This window comes from Sinohyriopsis cumingii, chromosome 6 (genome assembly GCF_028554795.1).
Source record: "Sinohyriopsis cumingii isolate HCF-2022 chromosome 6, ASM2855479v2, whole genome shotgun sequence".
NCBI lineage: Eukaryota > Metazoa > Mollusca > Bivalvia > Unionida > Unionidae > Sinohyriopsis > Sinohyriopsis cumingii.
In genome coordinates, this window is record NC_142966.1 from 33,195,688 (window position 1) to 33,223,498 (window position 27,811).

Below are 27,811 nucleotides of genomic sequence, written 5' to 3' on the forward strand. Positions count from 1 at the left end.
GTCGTGCCCATGAATTCATCTGGGCTGGAATTTCATTTATTCGGATTATTTAATTCAAGTGGTTCTTCTCTGGAGATACAAAGTGCTCTTTAAGGATAACATTTTTGGAAATAGGTACTTAAATTTACACTGAAATTTCAAATAAGGATATATTCGTGCATTGTATTATTGTGATCCAACAAAAGATGTAGGCACACAAACAGTATATGGTCCTCCATAGACACATCAACACCTTCAGGATTGGATTTAATTTGGATTGACACTAAATATATTTGGATCATGAATTATTAGGACATGAGTCTGTAATTTTAGGACTATTTAGGATTTAATTAGCAATGCCGTAAGTTCCTTTTTCACATTTTCACTTTTTATTTCAGGGAAATAAATTGTTTGTTGAATTTTACAAAACTTGTTGGTTTTAACTCTTCTCTATTAGCTTTTATAAGATCATATATTAATAATAGAAAAGTGGGCGCTTGTCCTTCGGATGCGAATTTCTCTAAAATATTTAAGAAAACTTTGTTGTTTTTTTTTTTAAATTTCACCTTGATATGGAATTTTCTACGTCCCTGGTAATGCTGCGCATTTATAGTGAAACTAGCAAGCTTTTATAATGTCATTGAAAGTGGAATACTTTATTTCATGTTCTACCCTGGAAAATGTAGACTTCTTGAAAAATAATGAATTGCTCCAGCTTACCAGAAAATATAATATTTCTGAGGCAAAGAATTCTTTAAGAAATCTGTAAATAACAAATATTTTTATCCAATACTTGCTGGGAAAGAATGTTTTGGATAAAAGTTCTTTGTATTTGATTATTGATTCTCTGTCTGGCTCTAACTTAAAAGTTATGGAATTGAAATTAACAAACAAGAATAAAATAGAGTTAATAAAGCTTGAGCTTTAAGAAAGACAATTGCAGTTGGAGAAAGAGAAAGAAGAGAGACAATTGCAGTTGGAACTTTCGTCATTAGTTTAAAAAACAATACTCGTGTTGGTCGATTTAAAATTGAAATTTGGAATCTTATTGTGAATGAATGAGCATTGAAACAACTTATCCAGTTGGTTTGGAATGGGTGAATTTTGTATATCTGTCGATCCATCTCAATTCTGCGTTTGATGGACTGCATTTGTTAGCCGAGTCAATTACGTATGATGTAAATCTGATTTGAGCAGTGGATTTATTGGGCAATTAAAAACCATGTTTATGCTCTGTCCTTGATTGTTTGGAATGATAATGTGGGCAAAATAATTATCCTTTTAATTGAAATTATCATACAAATATAATGAAATATCACATTCATCTCGTTTTGAATGCGGTAAGGAGAACATAACTTCTGTTGGAAATGTAGTGGAAATTAAAGTACAGTTTCGCGATGTATATCCAGTGTTGGATCCCATGATATGGGTCATGTCATTTAGATCTGCAGAACTAAGAATAAGTACATTTTGAGTAGATTCGAGATGCAAAAATGGTAGTATATTTATTGCAATACTTATTGCCAGGTAAAGAAAACGGATGTTTATGATATGTCATGTGCATGCTCTTTGTTGCAGAGACCCAAACAATGCATGTGCCCTGAATGGCTTCTATCGCTGGCTTAACATATTATCAAAAGGTTAAATGGTTTAATTGCCAACCAGATCTTGTGTGACAGTCCATTTCGCCAGTGGAAATTAGACTGTTTCGACCTAAACATTCAGTTTCATTTTTCTCAAATTTAGCGTTTTGACTGACATATAAAAGGTAAGTCTCTGAGAGATATGCGATAGCCCATGGCCTCAGTATGCTTTCTTATGCTAATTTGTATAGACCCTGGTCATAATCGGAGCCATTGAATTTGTGAAAATTTGTCCTAAATAAGTGTTTAAATGATCAGAATGATATTACCAATACTGCACCTCTCACACTTGTTGTCGACATTGCGAATATCACGTTTAGTCATTTCCTTTTCTGAAATTTTCCTTTGTGACTGAAAAACCACGTACCACATATTGAAATATTATCATATCTAATTTCAGTGGACGAAATAACTTCCTTAATTTATCCAAGAACTAATCTAATAAACCAAAAGCTAAATCGTCCGCTACATGAGCGCAACTTGTTTGCAAATTAGTTGCTAATACGCGACACTATTTTAGACACACGTGTCGTCCATTATAAAAGTGTGTAGTATGGAAAACAACGGATAAACAAAAGGGCACATCGTATGTTTATTATGGATCTCAGTATGGAGTGATGCTAGATGCACCAATGACACACTGTGTTATAGCTCTCTCTGATGTGGGGTAGTAATTTATGCTCTGGTTCACAAAGGAAAACTTAATCATTCTACTTTGGAAGCAATTTGCCTTTGTAGTTATAATTATCATGTAAATACCTGCATGGATTAGTAGAAATTAGCAATGTTTATCAGGCTGAATGTCGGTATATATAAGCGACAAAAAATATCGTTAAACTAAATGTCAATGATCTCTACAAGGGAGAGTTATGCTTTCATTCTTGTTGAACGATCATTTGGTTGTTGTTATTGTTGTTGTTGTTATTGTTGTTACTGTTGTTGTAGGGTTTAACGCCATTTTTCAGCACACGATAGGCTATACATGGCGGCCAGTATTAATGTTGGAGGAAGAACCCGAGAAAACCCCGGAAAGAACCACCGACCCACGAGAAGCTACTGGCAAGCTTTCTCACATACCCACATCGGCTGAATCCGAGACTCGAACCCACGCAGACAGAGGTGAGATGGCAGTGATCCGTAACGGAGAGCGCGTTAGACTACTCGGCCACGCGGGGCCTCGATCATTTGGTAATGAGAACGTTGTTGATGAAGATTCGGTATTTCTGCAGAACGTTGTTGATGAAGTTTCGGTATTTCTGCAGAACGCTGTTGATGAAGATTCGGTATTTCTGCAGATCGTTGTTAATAAAGATTCGGTATTTCTGCAGAATGTTGTTGATGAAGTTTCGGTATTTCTGTAGAACGTTGTTAAAGAAGATTCAGTATTGCTGCTTAACGTTGTTGATGAAGATTCGGTATTTCTGCCGAACGTTGTAAATGAAGATTTGGTAATTCTGCAGAATGTTGTTGATGAAGTTTCGGTTTTGGTGACGAACATTGTTAATGAAGATTAGCTATTTCTGCAGAACGTTGTTAATGAAAATTCGGTATTGCTGCAGAACGTTGTTGAGTAAGATTCGGTATTTCTCCACAACGTTGTTAGTGAAGATTGGTATTGCTTCAGAATGTTGCTAATGATGTTTCGGTATTGCTGCAGAACGTTGTTGATGAAGATTTGGTATTTATGTAGAACGTTGTTGATGAAGATTCTGTATTTCTGCACAACGCTGTTGATGATGATTTGGTATTTCTGTAGAACGTTGTTAATCAAGATTCGGTATTTCTATAGAACGTTGTTGATGAAGATTCGGTATTTCTGCAGAATGTTGTTGATGAATATTCTGTATTTCTGCAGAATGTTGTTAATGACGATTCGGTATTTCTGTAGAATTTTGGTAATGAAATGTGTGTATTTCTGTTGAACGTTGTTAATCAAGATTCGGTATTGCTGCAGAACGTTGTTGATGAAGATTCGGTATTTCTGTAGAATGTTGTTAATGAAAATTTGGTATTTCGGCAGAACGTTGTTGATGAAGATTCTGTATGCTGCAGAGCGTTGTTGATGAAGATTCGGTATTTCTGCAGAACGTTGTTAATGAAGATTCGGTATTTCTGCAGAACGTTGTTGATGAAGATTCGGTATTTCTGCAGAACGTTGTTATAAACAAACATCATTATTAGAAGTGTACATTATATGGTAAAATTAGAAATATTAACAAAGAAAAATAACATTTCTTAATTATCTAGCACTGTTACTAATTCAGTTGTAGGTGCTAGCTCTAGTCGTTTGAGGCACCAGGCTTCATAAGGAGGTTAATCCAGTGGTTCTAAATACTAGCTATAAGAAATATGACCAATTCCCCGTTCGAGTCTTACGAAGTGCATTTCCCAGCTCGAGCACTTAATACCTAAACTGATCGCGACTATTTCCATCCATCTGAAGTCATCGTTACTTAAGGTAAAGAATTCTCATTCCTCTGTTGTATATGCCTTGAAAGTCTACATTACGAATACCCACCACAGTATAAAATATCAGCCTTCAAACTAATGAGTTACAATGAACTTCAGAACTCAGCCTCCAAATCATGATACTTAGAATTCGCAACCTGATAATTAAACTATACGAGGTTCTATCTTTCGACTTTCAAACAAAAAGAAGGATCACGAAAGAAATTGACCATTAGACACGAAATATGAGTAAACAGCTGAACTGTAGACACAAATTAAAGAGTTCGGTTTATAATTTCACTTTAATCATGGGGTGAATTATACAGCTTTCAGAATGTGCTTGTCAGTGTTCTCCCAATAATAAACATTTTCAACTGACCGTATTTATATCTTTATTTCCGTCATCTTGAGTAAGAATTTAGTATTTGTTCTAAGAGAGGTTGCCAAATAAACAAAGCTTTTGATAAAACCAATAGAACGATTCGGACACCTGATAAAACCAAATACCCAGAACGATTCGGACACCGGCTATGAAAAGAAAGATTCAAGGAGATAATAGAAACCTCGTACTCTTTTTTTACGAAATCGATGCACAAGCCAATTGATCCATAAAGCCGCATCATTGTTTTGCTAAACATAGTATGTCTCAAGGTTGTGCATTCGATTGATTATTAAACACAACGAATATCCTTATTGCAACCTGTGTTGGTCCAGCATTCCGTTACCTACTCACCACAATTTTTTCAGTCCCGAGGTGGGATAAATATGAAGTCTAATCAATGCTTGTAAATGTACTTCGATAAAAAAATCTGCTGGTTCACATAGATAAGATGAAAATAAAAATGACCATTTTTATGAACGTATTTTACAATGATAGAGAGGCTATTCCACCTAATTGGCACGCATATGGAAAATCTCGGTGCGCAACTGTTTGAGGCACCAGGCGACTTGACAATAAGGTTAAGCTTTACAAGGGCGATTTTAGATCTATTGTTTAGACCCTGAGTCACTTTTCTACCTGCAGACAATGTGTGTGTGTGTGTATGTTTGTGTGTGTGTGTGTGTGTGTGTGTGTGTGTGTGTTTGCTGAATATGGGATTCATATCATCACGGAGAATCGGGACCTTGAAAAGAAACTGGACCCTGGGTCACTTTGCTACCCTCAAGACAGTGTGTGTTTCTGTGTGTGTGTGTGTGTGTGTGTGTATTCGAAAAGGGACTAAAATCATCAGAAAGACTTACAACCTTGATCTCCCTGGGCCGCTCTACTTTCTGAACAAATGTGTTTTTGCAAATGGAACAATCGGATCTGCAAAAAAGAGGCTCCAGCGAGAGTCGAACACACAACCTAAAGTTTACAAGACTGGCACTCTAAGCAGCTTAGGTATGGAGCCGTAATCGTTTAATACTATTTGTAAGCCGATTGAGGTATGGATTCGCAGTTTCCGCCAAAAACGGTTTTAAGAACTATTTACAGACCGTACAATTAGCCAACTTGCAAACTATATCTGCTTCTGACTCTCAATTATATATTCGTCTTGCATCTTATCTGATCTCATGGTTTTAGTAATTGCAACAGTAGTTTCTCTGTAAAGTTCAGTTTAAAAATTGCTTTTGTTCGAAACGCCAACGGGTTTATTTGACGCGAGAAGGGAAGTCTCACTCTGTCAGCAAAGATAAAGAGTGCAAATATTATTTTGTTAAGTCTGACTCTAGAGACAGGGAATGTTTTGCACAGAAATATGCACTAGGTGCATATTTTGAAGACTTTCAACGTGACCATGTCCACAAAAATACTTTTCGCATGCGGAGGTTGCATCGTATGAAATTCACAGACCGAAACAGTGACATATCTGATCAATTCGCCAAGGTGTGAAGAGAGGCTAATATATTGAAACCTAGGCTTGCGAAGATGAGCATCCCGTTCCATTAGCAAAATCATTTAATAATTGCTTGATTATATATCAGTCAATATTTAGCTAGCTAGCAAAAATATTATTTATGCAATCAGAGTAAATTAAGTTTATTTGAGATCTCGCATTAACAAAGTCAATTATCCAAGCCATGTTAATTCTCATTCTAAATAGATTTAGTTTGATACAGTAAAAATGTAGAAACAAAGGTTTCTTGGTCATCGAAGACATCATATATTTCTTCAAAGAATAATGTAGTAGTAAAACGAAATTAATTTTAATTTCTCAAAAGTCACTTTTTTACTCTGTAGTACATGTGTACTTAATATGTAGATAACGTAAGCTTTGTGGTTTGAGTTAGCCTGGCATTCACTTTATTCATTAATTCAATACTAGATCGTGATACTGGGATGACATTACGTTGTATTCACAATATGTCGTATCATCTTGCCGTAAATACATAATTATAATTATGCTCTCCATAGTTATCGATGTACAATACTTATTACAAAACGGAAAGTAAACAATATAGTTTTCAAAATATTTGAATATATTCATTTTTTTTATGAAATATTAGAGTAGTTATAAATAGAAATTAGTACTACTGAGACCAATCTGTATTACATCAGTATAGGAAATTTGAAACATTAGGAGCTGTCAAACATTTAGTAAAAACCGAGGTTTAAGAGATGAAGTAGCACGTTACAACAACATAATAAGAACATGTTCCCATATAGTTTCCTCAAGCGCCATAGCTCAGTTGGTTAGAGCGACAGTATAGTAAACCGGATGTCGAGGGTTCGAATGCCACTGGAACCTGTTATATCCATGTTTTAGTTTTGTTATACAAGTTTACTAAATCAGTTATCCAGGAGAACTGTTAGTCTTGAATGACGACCAAAGGGTTACGTTTCCCAATACTCAAGCTGATGTGATAAGGTCTTTAACTTATTCATAACAATTTGAATGTCCAAGGGACTGTTGACAGTGTAGTACAAGTAGGGGCTATAACACTCAAGCCAGGTATAACGTCGCCGTCTTAGTATGAGGGGTGGTTCATTGGGTTTGGCTGGTGTTATCCAGAGGATGACCTCCCTCATATTATAGCCCGGCGGGAGTGAAAGAAGAATGAAATTTCAACAGAGAACTGAGCGAGAATATTGGGAAGAAATAAACAATACGAGCCCCCTTTTGACAAGAAAACAAATTTAATCACAACAAATTAATAACGGCAATTCCAGTTCAAGTTAGATATACAAGCAAAATTTAACAGGTGTGTCCAATTTGGATGTATTACATCATCATAAAGAGAGGTGAAAAGAGCGCAATGTCCACGACCGATTGCATCACCGTCATTCTCTTTGACCGTATATTAGCGTCTCCTAGTTCATCCTTCCTAAATTCCATGTTCTGCCCCTTCATGGACTTCCTGGTCCTTTATTCTGACCTCGTCCTTATTTCTCTCTTTTCCCCATACTCCTGTCTTCGGACTATCTCGTCCTCCTCTCAGAAAGCTGTTCCTTATATGACAAATTTACCACATAATTACGTATACCCACTATTCAGAGGTACATACAATTCACTTAATGTTATTTAGAGCATGTTGGAATACACACGCCGCGTAAATTTTGACTTAGTACGGTATGACATTGACATGTTTTCCAGCGGTTGGTCTTAAATTACCATGTGAACATCTACCAAATATTACCGTATTATTTTACATATGCTACTACATGTTCGATTACTATTGCACGAAAATGAAAAGAAATGTAACACATGGCATTCCTTAACTACAAGATTATCCAATCATTACAAAATCAGATATAATTAGGTAATTTCGTTACCTCATGATGCTCTGTATCATCCTAACAACAAAGACAGTTATTTCATATAAACATATGAAATCCTACACATATGAACATTTGGATCGCATGCAATCAATTAAACCAATGAACTAATAACTGTATAATTAAAAAGGTAAATTGCATACCAATTTTTATCACCAAAACTTTCCATGAAATTGAATCAAATAAATTGCTGAACACCTCTAGCATCAACATTATCCATAAAATTGAATAAGATAAATTGCATAACATCTCTAGCATCAATAAATTTACCATGAATTGAATAAACGATACATAATTTGGAAACCTAGTCATAGCAAACACATTTACATAAAACAAACAATCATCTTCTCTTTATCTCCTACTCGACCACTGTTGTTCTGTCCACCATTCTCGTCCGTTACAACGAACGGTCACCTCCAGGAAATTTGGAGTTTGTTTTGCTCCAGTGGTGACAACAACAACAACACCTTTGTCACCCACTTCAAATTTCCGTTCCTTCGCCTTCTTTTTGTAGTACTTGGATCGACGTCCCCATGTGTCACAGAGATTCATCTCGGCCAAGTTGCAAACTTTACTTTTAGCTTTCTTGAAATTGAAATTATATTGGACAAAAATCGTGTAAGAAACATACGTTGAACGAATAATTGTTTTCTTTCGTATAGTTAGTTTGTCGAAATGCATGAAATATAATATATGGAAATCCAACTTTTAAACTAATCAACATGCCGAAATCCGTACTCTGCCTCCATATTTTGATTGCGGATGTACACTTTTATAAATCAAGACAATTATTTTAGGATTGACGAAGAAAATTGATTCGAACAGTACCATCCAGTAAGACTGAATCATTTGGAACTACGTGGTTTTACCATTTTTTTCCCCAGACCATCTAATCATGGCAGCTAAGTTATACTACTTCTCATTCTTGCGGCCACGGCCGTGATGCAGCTAAAATGTATAAACAATGGTTTCTTATTCACTGAAGGCATCATAATTTTCATCAAACAATAACGTCACAGGATTATAAAATTTATTTTAATTTCTCAAATATCTTTCTCGTTTGAATATCTATTGAACAGTGGAAACCAACTGTTATCTACGTTCTAATTTATACATGTACATGGTCGCCCGCACATAGGGGCAATTTTACCTGTAAACATGTTTTGGCTTACAATGTCAATATCGGAGAGCAACATATTGCCCCACCCCCTCGGAAAATTGTTCAGATGTCGCACCTGTACACGTTTACTTCATATATACAGCACATAAGGTCTTGTGGTATGAGTTAACTTTGCAATATCTTTATTCATTTATTCGTTGTGATATAGCGATATAGGGATAACAATACATTATATGCACCATATGTTGTATCGTGTCGCAGTAACAAGAACATATTAGGGGCCCCGAGTGGCCGAGTTGTCTAAAGCGCTCTCCGTTACGGATCACTGCCATCTCACCTCTGTCTGCGTGGGTTCGAGTCTCGGGTTCAGCCAATGTGGGTATGTGAGAAAGCTTGCCAGTAGCTTCTCGTGGGTCGGTGGTTCTTTCCGGGGCTTCCCGGGTTCTTCCTCCACCATTAATACTGGCCGCCATGTATAGCCTATCTTTTGCTGAAAAATGGCGTTAAACCCAACAACAACAACTACAACAACATATTAATGCTCTCTATACTTATCAATGCATCATTGTATTTCTACTTAAAAAAGCGTTATTTTGCAAAGTCTCTGAATATAGACGTTTGTTTATCATATATCAATACAACTAGTAGTATTGAGAAGTACAACAAATGATTTATTACCTGACAGATTTTACTATCCAGTGGAACAATCATATACATAGGATTCGAAATGGGCAGAGCTTGAAAAGTAGTGATTGCTAAGTTTTAGCAATGCATTAGCAAATTAATACAAAAAAATAGAACATCTACATTCTTAAAGTGTGTGTGGCTCCATAGCTCAGTTGGTAGGAGCGCCAGTCTAGTAAACTGGAGGTCGAGGGTTCGAATCCCACAGGAGCCTTTTTGTTGTTTTGTTTTTGGAAGAACATGTATGGAATCATTTGTTACTAGCCGTGGGTCGCAGATTCGTTACGTCCCACATAAAAAAATGTGCAAATCAGACTAAATGTAAGAGTGTTTTGTACAGGTACCGATACAGAGAACATGTAAGCAAGATCAATGAACCATTACACATTTCGTTACGTGACCTGCTAGGTATTCAATACAGTGAGTTGCACAATGTCCACAATCACTGACACGAAATTAAACGCTGTTTGATATGTTTAAATCAGGGACATTTATGTGCAACATATGCTGTTATGCACGTAACCCGGGATCAATATTCTTAATATATTCCCCATTTAATTGTAACAAGGGGTTTGATTGGATCATTTCCGTTCAGCTGCATCGAATCAGATAGCTGGGCATTATACATCTTTTCACGTAACTAAACATGCCAAAGGTTGAAGTGGAAAAAAGCGGATCAATAATTCTTGGCAAACGAAGATGGTATGGCATGCATCCTTTTGCGCCTTGATTTCAGATGTCGAGATTTAATCTTTGTGGCTCAAATTTACCTCATTGCTATGTATATATGTATTATAGTTTAAAGGCATTTCCGCACAACAATACCTGTACGATGGCAGTCTAAAGTAATGTTCTCTCCTCGCTATTGAGGAAAACGCTTTAAATCTGATCGACGTCCTTTGTTTCAGATTTATGTACCGAATTCGGTCATTTCACCATGTCTTTTAGCCAGGTGACTTTATATCGGCACATCTGAAAGATTACTTCGTAATTAATTGCCAGAGAAATACATAAATTAAGCTGCCACTGTCCTATATGAAAATCTGATAGCTACCGCTTAGGGGTCATCTTTTGATGACATTTTTATTAGCCAATGGAAATGCTGCTTTCTGAAATCTGAAAGTGATTAAAAAGTGATTAAAAACGTTCGTCACGCATTGATACTGTTCAGTATTACTGATCAGTCTACAAAGCGCAAAGATATAAGACTTTATCTGACTGACTGATAAAAGTCACAATTATGGTAATAACATTTGTTGCGACTGGTCATACAAATCAACAAAAAGAAGCAAAACCAACACGCTTTGTTAAACTTAACAAATAATTTAATTATCAAAGTTATCAATCAAAATGTGAGAGGAACATACATTATTATGATGTGAATCAAAAGTAATCGTGAAAGAGTTATATTAAAGTCAAAAAGATTGAAAAGTTCCGTATAAATTTTAGAAACGGAAATGTACTGGCTGCCAATAATCGTGCCATAGTCAAAATCGCGTTGGATAGACTCCTTTGAATGATTCACAATAGTTCCAGAATAATATTATACTCCGAAAATTGAACAATTTCTATTTCCACCGAACAGTCCCAGCAAATGTTTAATCCTCTCAAATAATATATAACTACAACATAAAACACGTATGCAGACTTGATGTTACAGCATAAACACAAGAAATAAGAATGACTCTAAGGTAAGAATGAATCTGATTGGTCAGTTCTCTCTTTATTACGACTATATGTCAGAATGTACCCTAAGTAACATATCTTAGCACTCATTCTAATATTTCAAAATACCTATTCATGTGACCTAACTCGTCCAAAAGAATGACTCAGTTCTTCAAGGATACCACGTGACCGATCTGTCCCATATGATTTTAAAAGGATGAATCTCGCAAACACATTTACTAATAATTTTATTATTAGTAACTGTCAACAGATACGCAAACATCTATTTGTAGATCCTATTCAGTTATGAGCTCCCTAATATTTTAAAATAGAACCAATGTACGTAAAAAGTCAGATTTAGGTAATCGCTACAATTTATAGTCATTAATAAAAATTGCAAAAAGGACAAAGTCATGTAGCAGGAGATACAAAAGACATAAACATAACACATAGGTTATCAGAACATGACATCTACTCAGATGCTGTACGATATTCACATGTATCAGTGAAGATATGATTTTAATCGGATTTATTCAAATGTATTCTGTTTAAACGACCCTTGCACATGTATTTGTAAACTTACTCACATCTAATAGCAATGATTGCAATAATTTGGATGCACGACGACATTTGTGCTAAGACATATAGATCAGGTTGTTTGAAATAGCTTGGAAATGTTCTGGACTTGTTCAGCATTTGCTGAATTTATTTGAGCTAACATACAATATTGGTTTTCCAGTGTTTATTAAATACTTATTAGTAAATGCTACAATATAATGCCGGTAATTAATTGATGCTAGAAATATTTACAATGCATATTTAAAATCCTATAACACAAACAAATAGTGCATTAATCTATATGTGTACATACCTTCAAAATTCGAGAGTTTCAAGAACTCTTCCTTTTATGTGTCCTTCCATCAGGGTGATATTGGCTCACTCCTTAATGACTCTACGCAGTCGTTTTCACTTAGTTTGTGACTATATAGGTAGTTGTCAATTTCAGCTTTTCATGAGACATGAATAACAAAAAATTTAAACAACAAGATCTTCCAAATTGGTGGTATCTCGGCATGGGATATTTTCATTGAAACATTATTAGGAGCTGAAAGAGTGTTTACATTAGGAAGTGGTTGTTGTGAAAAGTTCAGTGAATGTATTTGTCGAAAGAATCAGTTCTAATTGTTATACTTAAGTATATATTGATAAAACATGCCATTATTCTCAATGTTATATTAGTAGGGGTAGAACATAGCTGAATAACGATAATGGTTATTTATGACATACACTGTTTGCAAGATATCTGTTGGTGTGGTTTCAACATCAATAACACACGGCTCCATAGCTCAGATGGTTAGAGCGCCAGTCTCGTAAACTGGAGGTCGAGGGTTCGATTCCCTCTGGAGCCAATATTTTCAAACTTTAAATAATCAAATCGTATCAATTTCATATGGGTTATGGTGGGAATAAGATGATAACTCTTTTCATTCGAGGTTTGTGAACTTTTTATAACGTGGATACATACATTTAGAGATATATCGTTTTCTCTTCTGCCTGCACATTTATAAATGTGTTTTTTTTTTTATATATGCGCGGGCGATTTTATCCACCGCACGAGGAAAATAGTATCTGGCAATGAAGTCGAATCGCAGCCGTGCTGCACGTGCAGTTAGCCCAAATTCCAACGCCAATGGTAGGCCAGCTAGCAGTGAAAGAAACACCTCTAGTAATAAGGAAAATAGTGTACGAGCCCCTCAGTGAATGTTTTCGTCGAACGAATCAGTGCTAATTGTTATACTTAAGTATATATTGTTATATTACTAGGGGCAGAACGATTATGGTTACCTCTTACACACACTGCTTGCAACGTATCGGTTGGTTTGGTTTCAACGTCAATAGCACATAATATTTCGCAATTGACGGTACCATAGCTCAGTTCGTTACAGCGCCAATCTCGTAAACGGGAGGTCGAGAGTTCGATTCCCTCTGAAGCCAATTTTTTCAACTTTGAATAATCAAATCATCTTCAGTTTTAGAGATATCGATGACTTCGAAACGCACTGGGTATAGATACATCAAACCGAATCACACGATTGAAAATCTGGACAAAGTTTTGACAGAATGTTTTTTTTAATTATTTTTAAAACACATACTGCTTTTGTGGCTTTGTGCTTGATGTATCCTTTAATGTTCCAATTATCAGGTTTCAGTTACATGAACATGGTGGCATCTTCAGTTATTGTTTACTTCATAAATAAACGTACTTAATAGTATGCATTTTTAGGAATATTTCATTTAAGACGATGTACATTGCTAGTAAAGCCTTGTTCGATATAAAGATAAATTAATATTAACAATTTCGTCATGCATGAGACATGCAAAGTCACTAAAATTTCAAACAACAAGATCTTCCAGATCGATGTCATCAATGTCCAGGATATTGATATTGTATATTTCGTGGGATCTGAAAGTAGCAAAAGATGCAACCGGTAAAAAGGTGAATTAACATATTCGTTAATACAGTGAGTGTTCACGTGTATGCTTAAGTCCATGTGTATTAAGAGAACACTGCATTATTCTCAATAATGTATCAGCTGCAGAAAAAAGCGTATTATTAGTTCGATAGATAAGTGTTACATATGTCAGACACAGCCTGCCCTTAGTTCCCGGTAAAGTTAATATGTCAATAACGAACTTTATGAAATGTTGTTTAACATGGCTCTATAGCTCAGTTGGTTAGAGCGCCAGTCTCGTAAACTGGAGGTCGAGAGTTCGATTCCCTCTGAAGTCATTGTCGTTTTTGGTTTGTCAATTGCTTAGTATTGCATTTGATGTGGACGTATCAAGCTGAATCACTCCGTTTCAAATCTTGATTAACGACTGAATCTTGACAGAATGTTATTTTGTGTCTTAGTATAACATGGGATCAATCATTCGTTGCCGAATCACACCTTAAATACCGTATTTCCGTGTATATAAGACGCGTATTATACAAAAGTTTACTTACCCCCGCACTCTGTGTGTGTCTTATATTCGTGGGCGTCTTATCTAATTATTTTTTTTTACACAAACGAAAACTCAGTCAACAATTGTTATAATAAACATTTACTAAAAATACTGTTTGTCGTGATTTAAAATCAATCTATTCACCTTCATCGTCATCAGTTTCTGCTTCAAATCCATCGAAACTTTAATCGAATTCACTCTCGTCGCCGAATATCTCCATAGCCGCTGATAATCGATCCTCATTGGTGTCAGTGGTATCGGATGCAGCCGAGTCGTCGTCCGAAGAACTGATATCGGCTGCCGGTTCTGGAATTATCCCACACTTTCTGAAACCATTGATGATTGTTGTTGTTTTCACTTTCTCCCATGCCCGGAGAACCCAATTACACACCTCTACCTACGTTGCACGACGTTGTCGACCAGCTGGCGTGAAGGTGTGCTTACCGCTAGTCATCCAACGATCCCGTTCCTCACAAACAAAAGTCTAAAATGGATGATTGACGGCAACATCCAAGGGCTGGAGCTTACAAGTCAGACCTCCTGGTATCATGGCTATGTGGGCTCAAGCACGGTTGATGTGTTTCTGCACAGTTATCTTCTTATGGGTAGCCATCGCGTCGAAAATCAAAAGAGATTGCTTCTTGAATAAACCGCTTCTTCTTGTTCTGAAGCACTTAACCGTCCCGGTCTGCATCACCTCTGTATTCATCCAGCCTTTTTGATTGAAGACAACAACAACTCCAGCTGGCAAAGTTTCTTTGGGCATGGTTATCCTTTTTAAGATAACCATGGGTTTCAGCTTTCCTCCTGCAGCTATGCAGGCCAACACAATAGTTAAGTTTGTTTGTTCGTGTCCCGTGGTATCAACCGCTACTGTCTTTACCCCTTTCTCTGCCACTGATCTGCTAGCTGGAATATCGAATGACATTGGAACCTCATCCATGTTGATTATGTCATCATCTGACAAATTCAGTTCAGTTATTTGCTTCTGAACAAGGGTGTTGAAAACTTCCAGTTTATTCTCCCAATCGTCTGGAAGCTTCTGTCTAACAGTTGTACTTGCCCGTGATACAAGGTTGTTCCGTTTCATAAATTTGTGCATGCAGTTCGCACTGCCACGAAAGTCCATGATCTTCATTTCTGTAGCAATAATTCGAGCCTTGAGTTTGATCGATATCGTTGAAACCGCACGGTTACTGTCACGTTTTGAACGTACCAAGTTGTCAAGATTTTTTTCCAAATTCTGCAATATTGCTTTCTCCCTCTACGAGCTCGTTTCCTTGGATTCATCTTCTTAAGCCCATCTTCTTCCAACGTCCAATCACGTACATTCTTCTCACTGCAACTAAATTCTCTTCCAGCATCTCTGTTGCCATGCTCCTTGGCAAACTTGATGAAATTCTAATTTAAAATCGGTCGTGTATGATTTTCGCTTTGTCATCGTGAAAATTTTATAAATTTTATAAATGCTCAAGAGATTGATCACTCATTTATATATAACAAGAGACTGATCCCACGTATACCCTATATACCGGTATATACCGGTATATACTAACCCCAGCCCTGAAGCCTAGGCCTAGCAGCCTAGAGGAAGATAAGTTCTGTCTCAAACAATTCTTTGAACACCCAGCCAAAACGGTCTATGAAGCCTTATTTACATCAAGTGAGTGATCGAAACATTTGAGATATTTGCGTTTATGACAAAGGAAAGTACCGGTAGCCACTTTGATGCACGTGGTTTGAAAACGGATGTTTACCGTTACGTATCTGAATAAAACTACACACAGAATTATTCAATAGATTTTATTAAACTTTATTGGAACAATAATGTAATAGCACTTAACAAAATGATATTAGATAGAGATCAATACCAGAAGTAACTTATAAGTTATTAAAAAATCAACGCTGTGTCATCTGCAGTCAATATAGGGTTTACTCAGTTCGGCAGATGGTGAGGCCGAGTGTGTCCTATATTCGTGGGCGTCTTATTTAAAATATTTTTTTACACAAATCGTCAAAACCGGCGCCTTATATATGGGTGCGTCTTATAACTGGGTGCGTTTAATATACGCAAAAATAGGTTAACGGAATAAAGCGTGTCATGTAAGCTGGGTGAATTTGGAAAAGACAGGTAATCCACTGAAATGCAGAAAATCCCATTAAGTTCCTTAGTTTGCAATCTTCAACGAATTTAATTGTATGTTGTACATTGCGGTTTCTGGTGTCTTGCCCGTTTTCTACTTTGGAAATTCTGTCGAGTAAAATAATCTTTCTTTATTAAATTAGATCTTTGAAATATCTTGGAAAGGAACATCAATCATTTATCAAACTACGTTGACAATGTTCAAATTAGCGAGATTGGAAAAGTAAAGAAGTGTTGTCTGCATTAGAAGAAATAATATTTTTTAAGAACATTAGAAACCACCATTCGCTGTCAGCTGGTTCCTCGGAATTCTAGGTGCCTTTTATGATCCATACGAATCCTGGCAAAGGTTCCATTACGGTTCACATTCAAGCCAGGACCATGTCCTGTATACAACTTTAGAAAACGGTTTTTCTCCGATAATTTAGATTCCCTGCATATACGTCTTTTGATCGTCTAATGCTATACGGCTTTTTTCACAACGGATAAGTTATCGTTGAGGGCATCTGTAGTAGAGTGGCCCCGAGTGGACTTGTAGTCTAAAGCGCTCTCCGTTACGGATCACTGCCATATCACCTTTGTATGCGTGGGTTCGAGTCTCGGATTCGGCTAATGTAGGTATGTGAGAAAACTTGCCAGTAGCTTCTCGTGGGTCGGTGGTTCGTTCCGGGGTTTTCCCGGGTTCTTCCTCCACCATTAATACTGGCCGCCATGTATAGACAAATCGTGTGCTGAAAAATGGCGTTAAACCCTAAAACAACAACAATCACTAGTAGAATGTGTCTGATGGAGTACATGCCTAAATACCGACATTGTTGTTGAAAACACCGATAGATGTACTGCAAAGAAATTGGCATGATATATCCGGGAAATTTTGCTCTCATCTCATAATTTTGAAACGCCTTTAAATAAGTGTGTGTGTGTGTGTGTGTGATTTGGATTTTTAACGTAGCTTTAACAATTGTTCAGTCATATCGCTACGAGATCTGCAGTGTGGCAGTTTATAGCAAATTCTTGCACTGGGGCATGACGCCGCAGACATGTAGCATGATGTCCCACCCAGTCACATTATCCTGACATCAGGCCGACCAGTACCGACCAGTCCTAACTCGTATGGTATGACTCGACAAGGGAACGAACCCACGACCTCCCACATCAGAGGCGGACGTTCTAACCACAAGGCCACCGGAACGGTCCTTTGTATAAGACATACAAGTAACCATATTTAAATCAGTATGAGTCTTATTTTCTGGCTAAGATGCTTTATTATTTTGGGGATTTTCAAAGGAGTAGTAGAATCATGGGAATCATGATATAACCAAACTGAAACGAATTGCAATCGAAATTGTACGTACAAGGACAAATAACTGTATAGTTATTGGTTAAATGTGTAATAGTGATAAATTATGACTAGAGAAATAAAGATCATGAAATTAAAACCATCTTTTGTTCAACTCAAAGGATATCACATTAACAACATCGAATTCTACTAAAAAACGGGAAATAATTCTTCCAATAGCAGTTTTTACAAACTGTGAGTGGTTGCAGTTAATTAATTTACGAAGAATGAATTATCTTCTAAGACGCACAATAAAACGAATTACCAAGGTAAACAAATAAGGACAGTTGACATGAATGAATTCCCTAAATGGATGCATAATCCATAAATAATTGGTATAAATAGGTGTAAAGTCTAATGATGGATAACTTGTATGAACTTATTAAATAGTATGTAGGTAGTCTAGGGGAGGGTTTTGTTACCAACTTAGTACAGTGATTGTTTATCCATATTTTAATCAAATGTCCTGTCTGCCTATGCACGTGCAAGCTTTGCTTCATAAAGTGTTATTTTTCTTTCTTCGTATAATATGGGATCAACTATCGGTTGCTGAATCACGTATCAAATAACTGCATAAAGCTCGTCATGTAAGCCGGCCATGCTATCAAGTCAAACGTAGAAAGAAAAGAAAAACATTAAGCTCTGAATGACACATTAGATGATGAAATTAACGCCATTTTAGCTGAAGTCAACGAGTTTCACCTTGGGCACATATATTAATATTACAAGCAGAAAAGACTGTCCTTCCCATATCAATTTTCTTACAATGCGTGAGTTGTATAGCTAATTAATTTACTACGAAAGCATTCATTTGTATGTTGAAGAATAAAATGATGTACGATGGTAAACAAATAAAGGACAGTTGAAATGAATGAATTCAATATACAGATGCATAAGGGGTTTAAACACTAGAGCCATGCTGATGGGACGGGTGTAAACTCTAATGATGAATGACTTGTGTGAACTTATTCAACAGTACGTGAATATTATAGCGTTGTAGTTACCGAGTTAACGAGTTAGGACACTTTAACGAGTGGAAAGCTAACCTAAAATTTAAGCAGATTAAAATTTTCACTTAAACTCGGAAGTTTTGTTTGATAGTTTTATTCTGTCCGTCAATTACACATATGAATAACCACTTTATCGATTCACAAAGCTAGTGATTGTAAAGCCCTATTTTAAACATTTTTCGTGTCTGCCTGTGCGCGTGCAAACGTGCTATCTTTATTCACGAACTATGTATGGTTTATTGTCATACGTACAGTTTGCAATAGTTCCAAGGGAAACGGTCAATTCTGATGACGAAAAACTGATGTCAGCAAGTGAAATCACCAGAACTGCACGATGTTCCTCACTCTGCATGAGAATAAACACAATTCTTCGTCTAAAATAGATTCAGTTTATTCATTAATTTCTTAGTACGTGTCATCGACTGGAAAATATTCGGATTGTAAGTGTTTGTTGAAACGCTGCACTAAAGACTTGACCCGATTTCGGTATATGCTTAGACCCAAATGCAGATCGGCATTACGTTTTAAGGTTGCTTCAGAGATTCAACACTACATGAAAATAATTTGGTACAAATTGCGGAGTTATCCAGTCTTGTGCATGATGTTTTTGAAAGATGTGGAGAAAATCTAAGGTCTATTTATTTTATGCTTCTTTTTGTGGCTTTGTGTAATGAATTCGTATTTAGCATTTATCTGGCACCTTTACATTTACTTGGATATGTAACGTTCCAATTATCAGGTTCCAATTAAAGGAATATAATCACAGCTTCACTAATCATTTACTTCGTAAGTAAATTAATGGAGCTTAATGCATTTATACCACACGTCTGTTTAGATAATATGAAAGGCTATTAATGCCTTGCTCGATACATGTAGATTAAAGACTGTTATGATACAGGTAGTTTTCAATTTCAGAATGAATGTGACCTATAAATATCTCTTAATTGTCAAACAGCAAGATCTTCCAAATGGATACTATCTCAGTCTAGGATATTGATATTGTAGCTTTCTTGGGAGATGAAAGTAGCCAGGACGTAACTGGTTAGAATTGTGAATTAATATAAGGTGTAAGCTGAAGTCAATATTTTAAGAGAGTATTGCCTTATTCTCAATTTAAACTTTATCAGCTGCAGGAAATAGCGTATTATTATTTCAATAGGTAAGTGTTACCCATGTCAGGCACAACTTGCCGCTTAGTTCACTGTAATACACTTTAGTATTCGCAGGTTAAAGTGGTTTCATAGCTAAGTTGGTTAGAGCATAAGTCTTGTAAATTGGAGGTCGAGAGTTCGAATCCCTCTGGAGTCATTTTTTTATGCTTTTGAATGATCAAATCGTTTTAATTTTGTCGGAATCTCGATGGATTCTAACTACAATGGGTGGAGATACATCAATCCATTTATGATCCTACCTAACAAGTATAGTTGTATAGAATACTATTTTATCTTCGTCTTAAGTGGAATCAATCATCCGTTGCCGAATCACATATTAAATGACGGCATAAAGCTCGTCTTGTAAGCTGATTGGATTATTAACGGACATGTAGTCCACTGAAATGCGGAAAAATCCTTTAAGCTGCTTAACTCGAAATCTTGAACGACCTAATTCTATTTTGAATACTGCTGTTTCTAATATCTCACTCTTTTTGTGACCTTCAAAACCCTGTGATTAGAATTATTCTCTTCGTTTTTTTGAACATCCAAAACATGAACATCATTCAACAATCAGAACCATTTTCACAATGTTCAAATGAGCAAGTTGAAAACAAAAAAAGTGTTGTTTACCTAAGTGAAGAAATACTATTTCATAAAAAAAGCATACGGGGACAACTTTCAATGTCAGCTGTTCCCTAGGAAATCTAAGAACCTTTTATGATCCATACGAATCCTGGGAAAGGTTCAGTTATGGTTCACATTCAAGCCAAGACCCTGTCCTGTATACAGCTTTAGAGAACGCATTTTCTCCAATAAAATTTAGGTCTCCTATATATAAGACCTTTGATCGTCTAATACTATTTCGATTTTGTTCATATATGATTTGCTAACAATGAAGTAAGCAATATAATGTGTCTGACGGAGTATCTCTTGGCATCCGTCCATCTACGGGAGACGATGGCGTAGCTCCAAAGTAAGCTTTTGTTTATCCTTCTTTCTAGCTCTCTTTTCAGCTTGTTATTTCTTCCTCTGCGTTTTGAACTCCATGCCTGACAGCTAAACGCCAGCTGGAACGGTTGTTTGCATAGCTCTCCCAGTCGTTGACATTGATGTTTGCCGTCTTCATATCCTTCTTGCAAACATCTCTGTAGCGCAGATGTGGTCGTCCAGTTAGTCGTGCACCGTCTGCTATCTTCCCATATAACAGATTTTTGGGAATGCGGCCTGGGTCCATTCTCTTGACATGGCCAAGCCAGCGAAGACGCCGGTCGCTCAGAATGGAGAACATACTCTTCTTGTTGGCGCCTTCTAGAACCTCTGTGTTGGGTACTTTGTCCTGCCACTGGAAGTGCAAAATGCGCCGCAGACATCTCAGGTGGAAGCTGTTGAGTTTCCTCTCTTGTCTTGCATAGGTGGTCCATGTTTCGCTGCTGTAGAGAAGTGAGCTGAGCACGCAGGCTTGGTAGAGACGCAGTTTCGTCTTCTCGGTGAGGTTGGGGTTGTTCCAGACCCTCTGGTTAAGTCTGGCCATCACTGTTGCTGCCTTGGCAATCCTGCTGTTCACCTCAGAATCAATGGAGAGTGAACTAGAGATGTTGGCCCCGAGGTATGTGACGTCCTCGACAACTTCAAAGTTGTACCCATCGATGGTGACAGAGGGAAGGGAGTTTGCGTCCTACGCCATGACATTCGTTTTCTTCAAACTGATGGTCAGTCCAAATTCCTTACAAGCGTGGGAGAGGTGGAATACCAGTTGCTGTATTATATCTTCCGTGTGATGTCAAGGCTGCATCGTCGGCGAAGAGCAATTCACGGATGAATACCTATTTGACTTTAGTTTTAGCACGGAGACGGGCGATGTTGAACAGCTTTCCGTTAGCCTTGGTATGGATGTACACTCCCTCGCTGAAATCCTTGAATGCGTACTGGAGAAGCATGTAGAAGAAGATGGTAAAGAGCGTCGGCGCAGGGACACAGCCTTGTTTGACTCCTCTGTTGACTGGGAAGGCTTCAGATATTGCGCCATTGAAACACACTGTGCTATGCATGTTCTCGTGGAACGACATGATGACAGCAAGCAGACGTGGGGGGCAGCCGATCTTCTGCAGGAGTCTAAGAGTCCACTCCTACTAACCAGGTCAAACACCTTCGTCAGGTCTATAAAGGCAATGTAGAGGGGCATCATCTGCTGTCCTCATGTCCACACTGGGACTCTGGGTAGACGAGGGAGGCAAGGATCTGCAAGCGCGCCAAGGCAACACGGGCGAAAGCCTTTCCAACGATGCCGAAGAGAGAGATGCCCCGGTAGTTGTTGCAGTCGCTACGGTCTCCTTTGTTTTTGTACAAAGTGACGATCTTGGCGTCACGCATGTTCTGTGGGATGTATCCCTGTTCCAAGCAGAGGCAGAGGAGCACGAGTAGGGGCTGAAGCAGTGCTGGTTTTCCGCTCTTGAGGTCTTCAGGCGGAATGCCGATGCTTCCAGGAGCCTTTCCACAGGCAAGGCAATCGATGGCTTTTCCGAGCTTTTCCAGGGTGGGCTGTGTGTCTAGCTCCTTAATGACAGGCAGGTCTGGAATGGCGTCCAGGGCAGTGTCAGTGACATTGTTATGGGTTGCATATAGCTCGATTTAGTGCTCAACCCATCTCTGCAGTTGTTTCCCCTGGTCTGTGACGACTTCGCCCGTCTTGGACTTGAGGGGGGCGGTCTTGTAGCTTGGGGGGGGGGGCTATCGCCTTCTTGATATCCTCATACATTCCTCTTGCATCCCTGGTGTCTGCAGCTGTCTGTACTGTTTCAAAGGTTCATCCAGTAGGTGTTGGCACAGCGGCGGCCATTTTCCTGGGCGTTGTTACTTGCTATCATGAGGGCTTGTAGGGTTATGGGGCTAGGTGCAGCCTTGTATGCCAGGAGGACTTAACTCTTTGCCTCAGTCACGGGCTGCATCTCCTCCCAGTTGGCACATACCAGTCGACATTCTTTCGCTCCCTCTTCCAGTAAGCTGTGATGGCTGAATTGTACAGAGAGTCACGGATATGGGACCACTTGGAGTCAATGGTGTCATCGGGTGTCACTTTGGTGAGGGCTTCTTTCAGTTTGCTGATGAACTGGTGTGTTTCCTCTGGGTTGCTTGCACAGCAGGTGTTGATGCGTGGGTGACCCTTCTTCTTGGCGTGGTGCAGCTTCTTGGGTAATATTCGCATTTTGCTGGCTACGAGGGAATGGTCCGTGTCGCAGTCGGCACTGTGGTTGGTGCGGGTGATGAGGACACTGGCCAGTTCTGCACGCCTGGTGATGACGAGGTCTAGCTGGTGCCAGTGGCATGATCATGGGTGTCTCCATGACACCTGGTGGATCTCCATGCATTTGAAGAAAGTGTTGGGCACACATAGCCTGTGGGAGCAGCACATCTTCAGCAGTCGCTGACCACTCTCGTTGATATTGCCCTTTCCGTAAAAGCCGAGAAAGGTGGACCAGGCCTCATGGTCAGCTCCCACTTTAGCATTGAAGTCTTCTAGTAAGTATAGGCCTTCATTGTTGGGGATACTGGATATTGCCTGATCCAGAGCCTCATAAAACTTGTATTTCTCCTCGTGGGTGCAGCAGAGGGTTGGGGCGTACACTCTGAAGATGTTGACCGGGCCTAAGGATGTTGACAGCGGGAAGGCAAGGATTCTGTCAGTACCTGATGACGGCGGTTCAATGAAGGCTATAAGCGTGTTCATTACGGCAAAGCCTACACCATGCTGCCTAGGTTTATCCGAGGGCTTCCCTTGCCAAAAGGACTTGTAATTGGGTTCCCTGATGGTGCCGCTGTCAGCCAGTTGGGTCTTCTGGAAGCAGGCAATGTCGTGGTGCCGCTGTCAGCCAGTTGGGTCTTCTGGAAGCAGGCAATGTCGATGTTCAGTCTGTGCATCGTCGATCTGCTTTAGGTCAGCGGTCAATCCAGGACATATGGTTCTGATGTTCCAGGTTGCAAAACGAAGAGTTGGAGTCTTCTTATTTCTTCGTTTTGTCTTTCCTGCTGCGGAGTTTTGTGGCCCGCTTGTCGAGATGGTTCCCTAAGCTCCATGCACCCAGTGAAGCAGGCAGGCCATGGCAGTCAGCATCTTACTGACTGGGGGCTGCCCAGCTTGAGGCGGGTGGTAGCTGTCCTGTGAGACCTGGTGATCTCTCCCACCGTCAGAGGTAACCCCTGGCACCAAGCTCCTCGCCAATCGAGCTTTGACTTAGAACCGGTAAACTGCTACTTCTCGTGTTGTGCCGACGCCGTACGACGACGCTGGAGAGTCCTCTCCATTGGAGCTATGAAGCCTGGGCAGGGTGGTATGGAGAATCAGCTGTTGTCCATGCAGCAGATCTCCCCTCTCCACGCAGCTGGTGTGCCCAAGGGAACGACGAATGCCGATACAGCTTGGCACAAACGGCGTCGCAGGTGTTGCAGGAATGGCACTGAAGTCAATGTCAGACCATCTTTGGGACTCCGTCTCCGGATTTTCTGTCGGGGTTTAATCCCTTAGCCTTTCACATGAGTGGGTATAGCCACAAGGGAGCAGATGTTTGGAATCGGAGTTTTCCTTCTCCTAGATGAGCTACCATCCAAGATTTACGAGTCCCATCTACCCGAAGCAACTGGTTTTAAGGCGCCAATGGCCCGCCTTCACGTTTTCTGCCGGACTTCAAATCTAAGCCACTCGCGAAGGCCAGGAATTGGATTTTAGTTGACAGAGACAATCAGAGACGCAAGCCGTATGGGTCATTTCTGGAGGATTGGGAGCGCTTGTCTCCCACTCCCACCCCGGGCAATGTCAACCTTAGACCACGTCTGACGGAGTACATGCCTAAATACGGACTTTGGGTTTGAAACTATCGTTGATGTATCACAAAGTCCTTGGCATAGTTTCTCCGTGATATTGTGCCCTCATTCCATAACTTTGGGACACATTAAAATAAGACATACATGCAACCATATTTAAGGCAATGTGTGTCAAGATGTTACCTAGATTTTCTAGCAAAGATAGTGGGTTATTATTTTTTTAAAAAGGGAATTGTAGAATCATGTTATTATAATACTACAATAGAAAGCAAGAATATCAACGATATGATCGAACCATAATGAAACGATTTGCAACTTAAATAGAACGTGGATGAAATAAAAAAAATATTTATTAGATTAGGTATATAATAATAGCAAACATTATGACATTAACACTACCATTAGCTTTACACAAAGAATTTCACAATGGGTACATTCAAGAATATTAAAAGCAGAACCAGTCAGTTGTACAGTTAATTAATTATCGAAGAAAGAATTCGTTTGTGTTTTGTAGAATAAAATATATATATATATATATATATATATATATATATATATATATATATATATCCAGATTTGTCTTTCTTTCTTTCTTTCTGTCTTTCTTTCTTTCTTTGTCTCCTGGTTGCCAAACAATGGGTCGCAAATACGATTCTCGGGGTGGCATCTCTTTTCTATGTACTTTCTTGTCTTTTTATGTTCCAGCTTTCTTTTAAGCTTGCTCATCCCAAATGTTTTAATTTGTTTCCTTTTCCTATTCCCGTTTTAGGATAGGTAATTAACTTATTTAATAGATATTTTCATTCAAAATGTATATTCATTGGACTGTTTTTACTTATTATTAACATAGTTGATTTCCTTTCACGTTTTACAACTCAGCTTATTTTTTATAAAGCCGACGGTTTTGTGCAGTATTCGACAGCATATGACCCTTGGTGATAACGCCATCTGTATACATAAGCGGATGTTGACTGTTTGTTTTGAAATAGCACGGGAATATTTTGGATTGATCCGTTTGTAGTGAAGTAATGAAAACAATGGAGTGCAGGCATTTTACGTCTATTATAAATAATACAGTGTATGGTTTCTGTTGTGCTCATTTCAATTTATATGGCCAGATAGATGACTGAACAATACAAATAGTACACATACTGTAAAGGTTCTAGAATTTTAAACGACTCTTTGTTAATATATACTTATTTAGCACAGGTGTTCTAAAGCTATAGATCAAAGATCACGGGGATATTGACTCAATCGCTGTATGATTTTACTGAATTGTTTTCAAATATTTTGTTTTTCCAGAATGATAATATGTATTCACGGAGTGTATACTTTGTGGGGTTTATGGAATGTGCGAAAAGGCGCAGGAAGAGTCGTTAAAAGCCTATTCATAAGAATGCTTGATGTTGTAAGCGACTCATTCTAAAATAGGTGCTAGTTATGGGCAATCTCCATCCATTCTATCACAACCCCAAGCATCTCGTGTCCATTATTCGATCATATCAAGCACATCTTATCTCACGTATGGTTTTTGCTGCATTATCTTGATTTGGTTACAGGCTTTAGTTCACACAGACAAGACAAGACAAATATTCCCCTCATCATGGATATGTGAAAAATGCCGTTCATTGTATTCTATCCACACGAGTGTATTAGTACAATAATATTATATTTTGCAGCTGACAGTCTGTGTTAAAGAAGTTGGTGTATTGACATTTGGAATTTGAAATTATCATTGGATTAGCATATTGACAGATGTAATCTTGAACTTATCATTCTGTGTGTGTGTCTGTGAGAGATAGATATTAACAACTACTGATCTTTCGGATTCCATGTCTCAAATTAACGACATATAGTTAATATGAAATATGTATAATCTGTTTTTGGCAAGGTGCTCGTTTTGCTTCCAAAATATGGTGATGTGAAGGAAAGTATTTAATTACCATGTACCATAATATGCTACTATTAACATTAATGAGGTGCGATTTTTTTAAATGAAAGGGTAAATTATACAGGCCTCTTGATGGCAAGACTCTCATTTGCGATTATATGCAGTTCATTCGTAAATTTATCTCGACCAGTTAAATTCATCTGATGCTATCGTTACCTGTGGTTGATGTGTTCTCACTCATCTGTTGTTCCTCCTTTGCAGGTCGAAGACACGTGTACCGATGCCAGTGTAGGTTTCTGGCATTGAAACTAAATGAATAGGGATGAAATAAAACAATCAACCTCATCAGTACCCGGAATCATTTCTATCGATCTGAAACTTACCAGATATAGGATTATTTTGTTAACTTTCAAAATTATCAATGATCACAGAAACCTTGATAATTAGTCAGTAAATATCTACAGCATAAAATTTGAAGTCGAGAAAAAATTTCGTGGCAGAGAAGTTTGCTGTAGTCATGGAGAAAAATATCTAACATTCCGAATGGGCTTCTCATTGATTGCCTAACATAACTGTAAAGACGTCAGTTGAACTTACGACCGCTCCGATGGCCTAGTGACTAGAGCGTCGGCCCCGGATGCGGGAGGTCGTGGTTTAGAACCCCGGCCGAGTCATACCAAAGTCTTCTAAAATTGATACTAACAGCTGCCTCGCTAGGCGCTCAGCATTAAGAGGTCAGTGTTAGGACTGGTCGGCCTCGTGTCATGCTAATGTGACTGGATGGGACATCATGCTACATGTATGCGACATGATGCCCCAGTGCTAGACATCACTTTAATCTGTCACACTGCAGACATCGTAGCCATATGACTGGAAAATTGTTAAAACTACGTTTCAAATCTAAATCACAAAGTCAACTGATCTTACTTGTATTTTGTAATTCCTTCATCTCAAGTCCGAGTTAAACATTTTTGCCTAATGAATTTGTCGAAATATTAGCCAAGACTCTTGATAAAACCTCTTTCTTCGTGGGTTCGATTCTCAGGGTCGGCTAACCTGAGTACGCGTGAAAGCTTGCCTGAAAGCTACTCATGGGTCGGTGGTTCTTTCCGGGGTTTTGCATGCTCTTCCTCCAGCGGTTATAGTGGCCGCGA

The 27,811-nt window shown here is 38.4% G+C and overlaps 3 non-coding genes across 3 annotated transcripts; all 3 read left to right on the top strand.

The window, feature by feature from the left end:
- The first annotated feature begins 9,774 nt into the window (after nucleotides 1–9,774).
- Trnat-agu (transfer RNA threonine (anticodon AGU)) lies at nucleotides 9,775–9,848 on the top strand. The gene has a single exon. It is a non-coding gene; the product is annotated as a tRNA-Thr (tRNA).
- A 2,786-nt stretch (nucleotides 9,849–12,634) lies between these two features.
- Trnat-cgu (transfer RNA threonine (anticodon CGU)) lies at nucleotides 12,635–12,708 on the top strand. The gene has a single exon. It is a non-coding gene; the product is annotated as a tRNA-Thr (tRNA).
- Nucleotides 12,709–14,016: 1,308 nt separating this feature from the next.
- Nucleotides 14,017–14,090, top strand: Trnat-cgu (transfer RNA threonine (anticodon CGU)). Its single transcript has one exon. It is a non-coding gene; the product is annotated as a tRNA-Thr (tRNA).
- The last annotated feature ends 13,721 nt before the right edge of the window (nucleotides 14,091–27,811 follow it).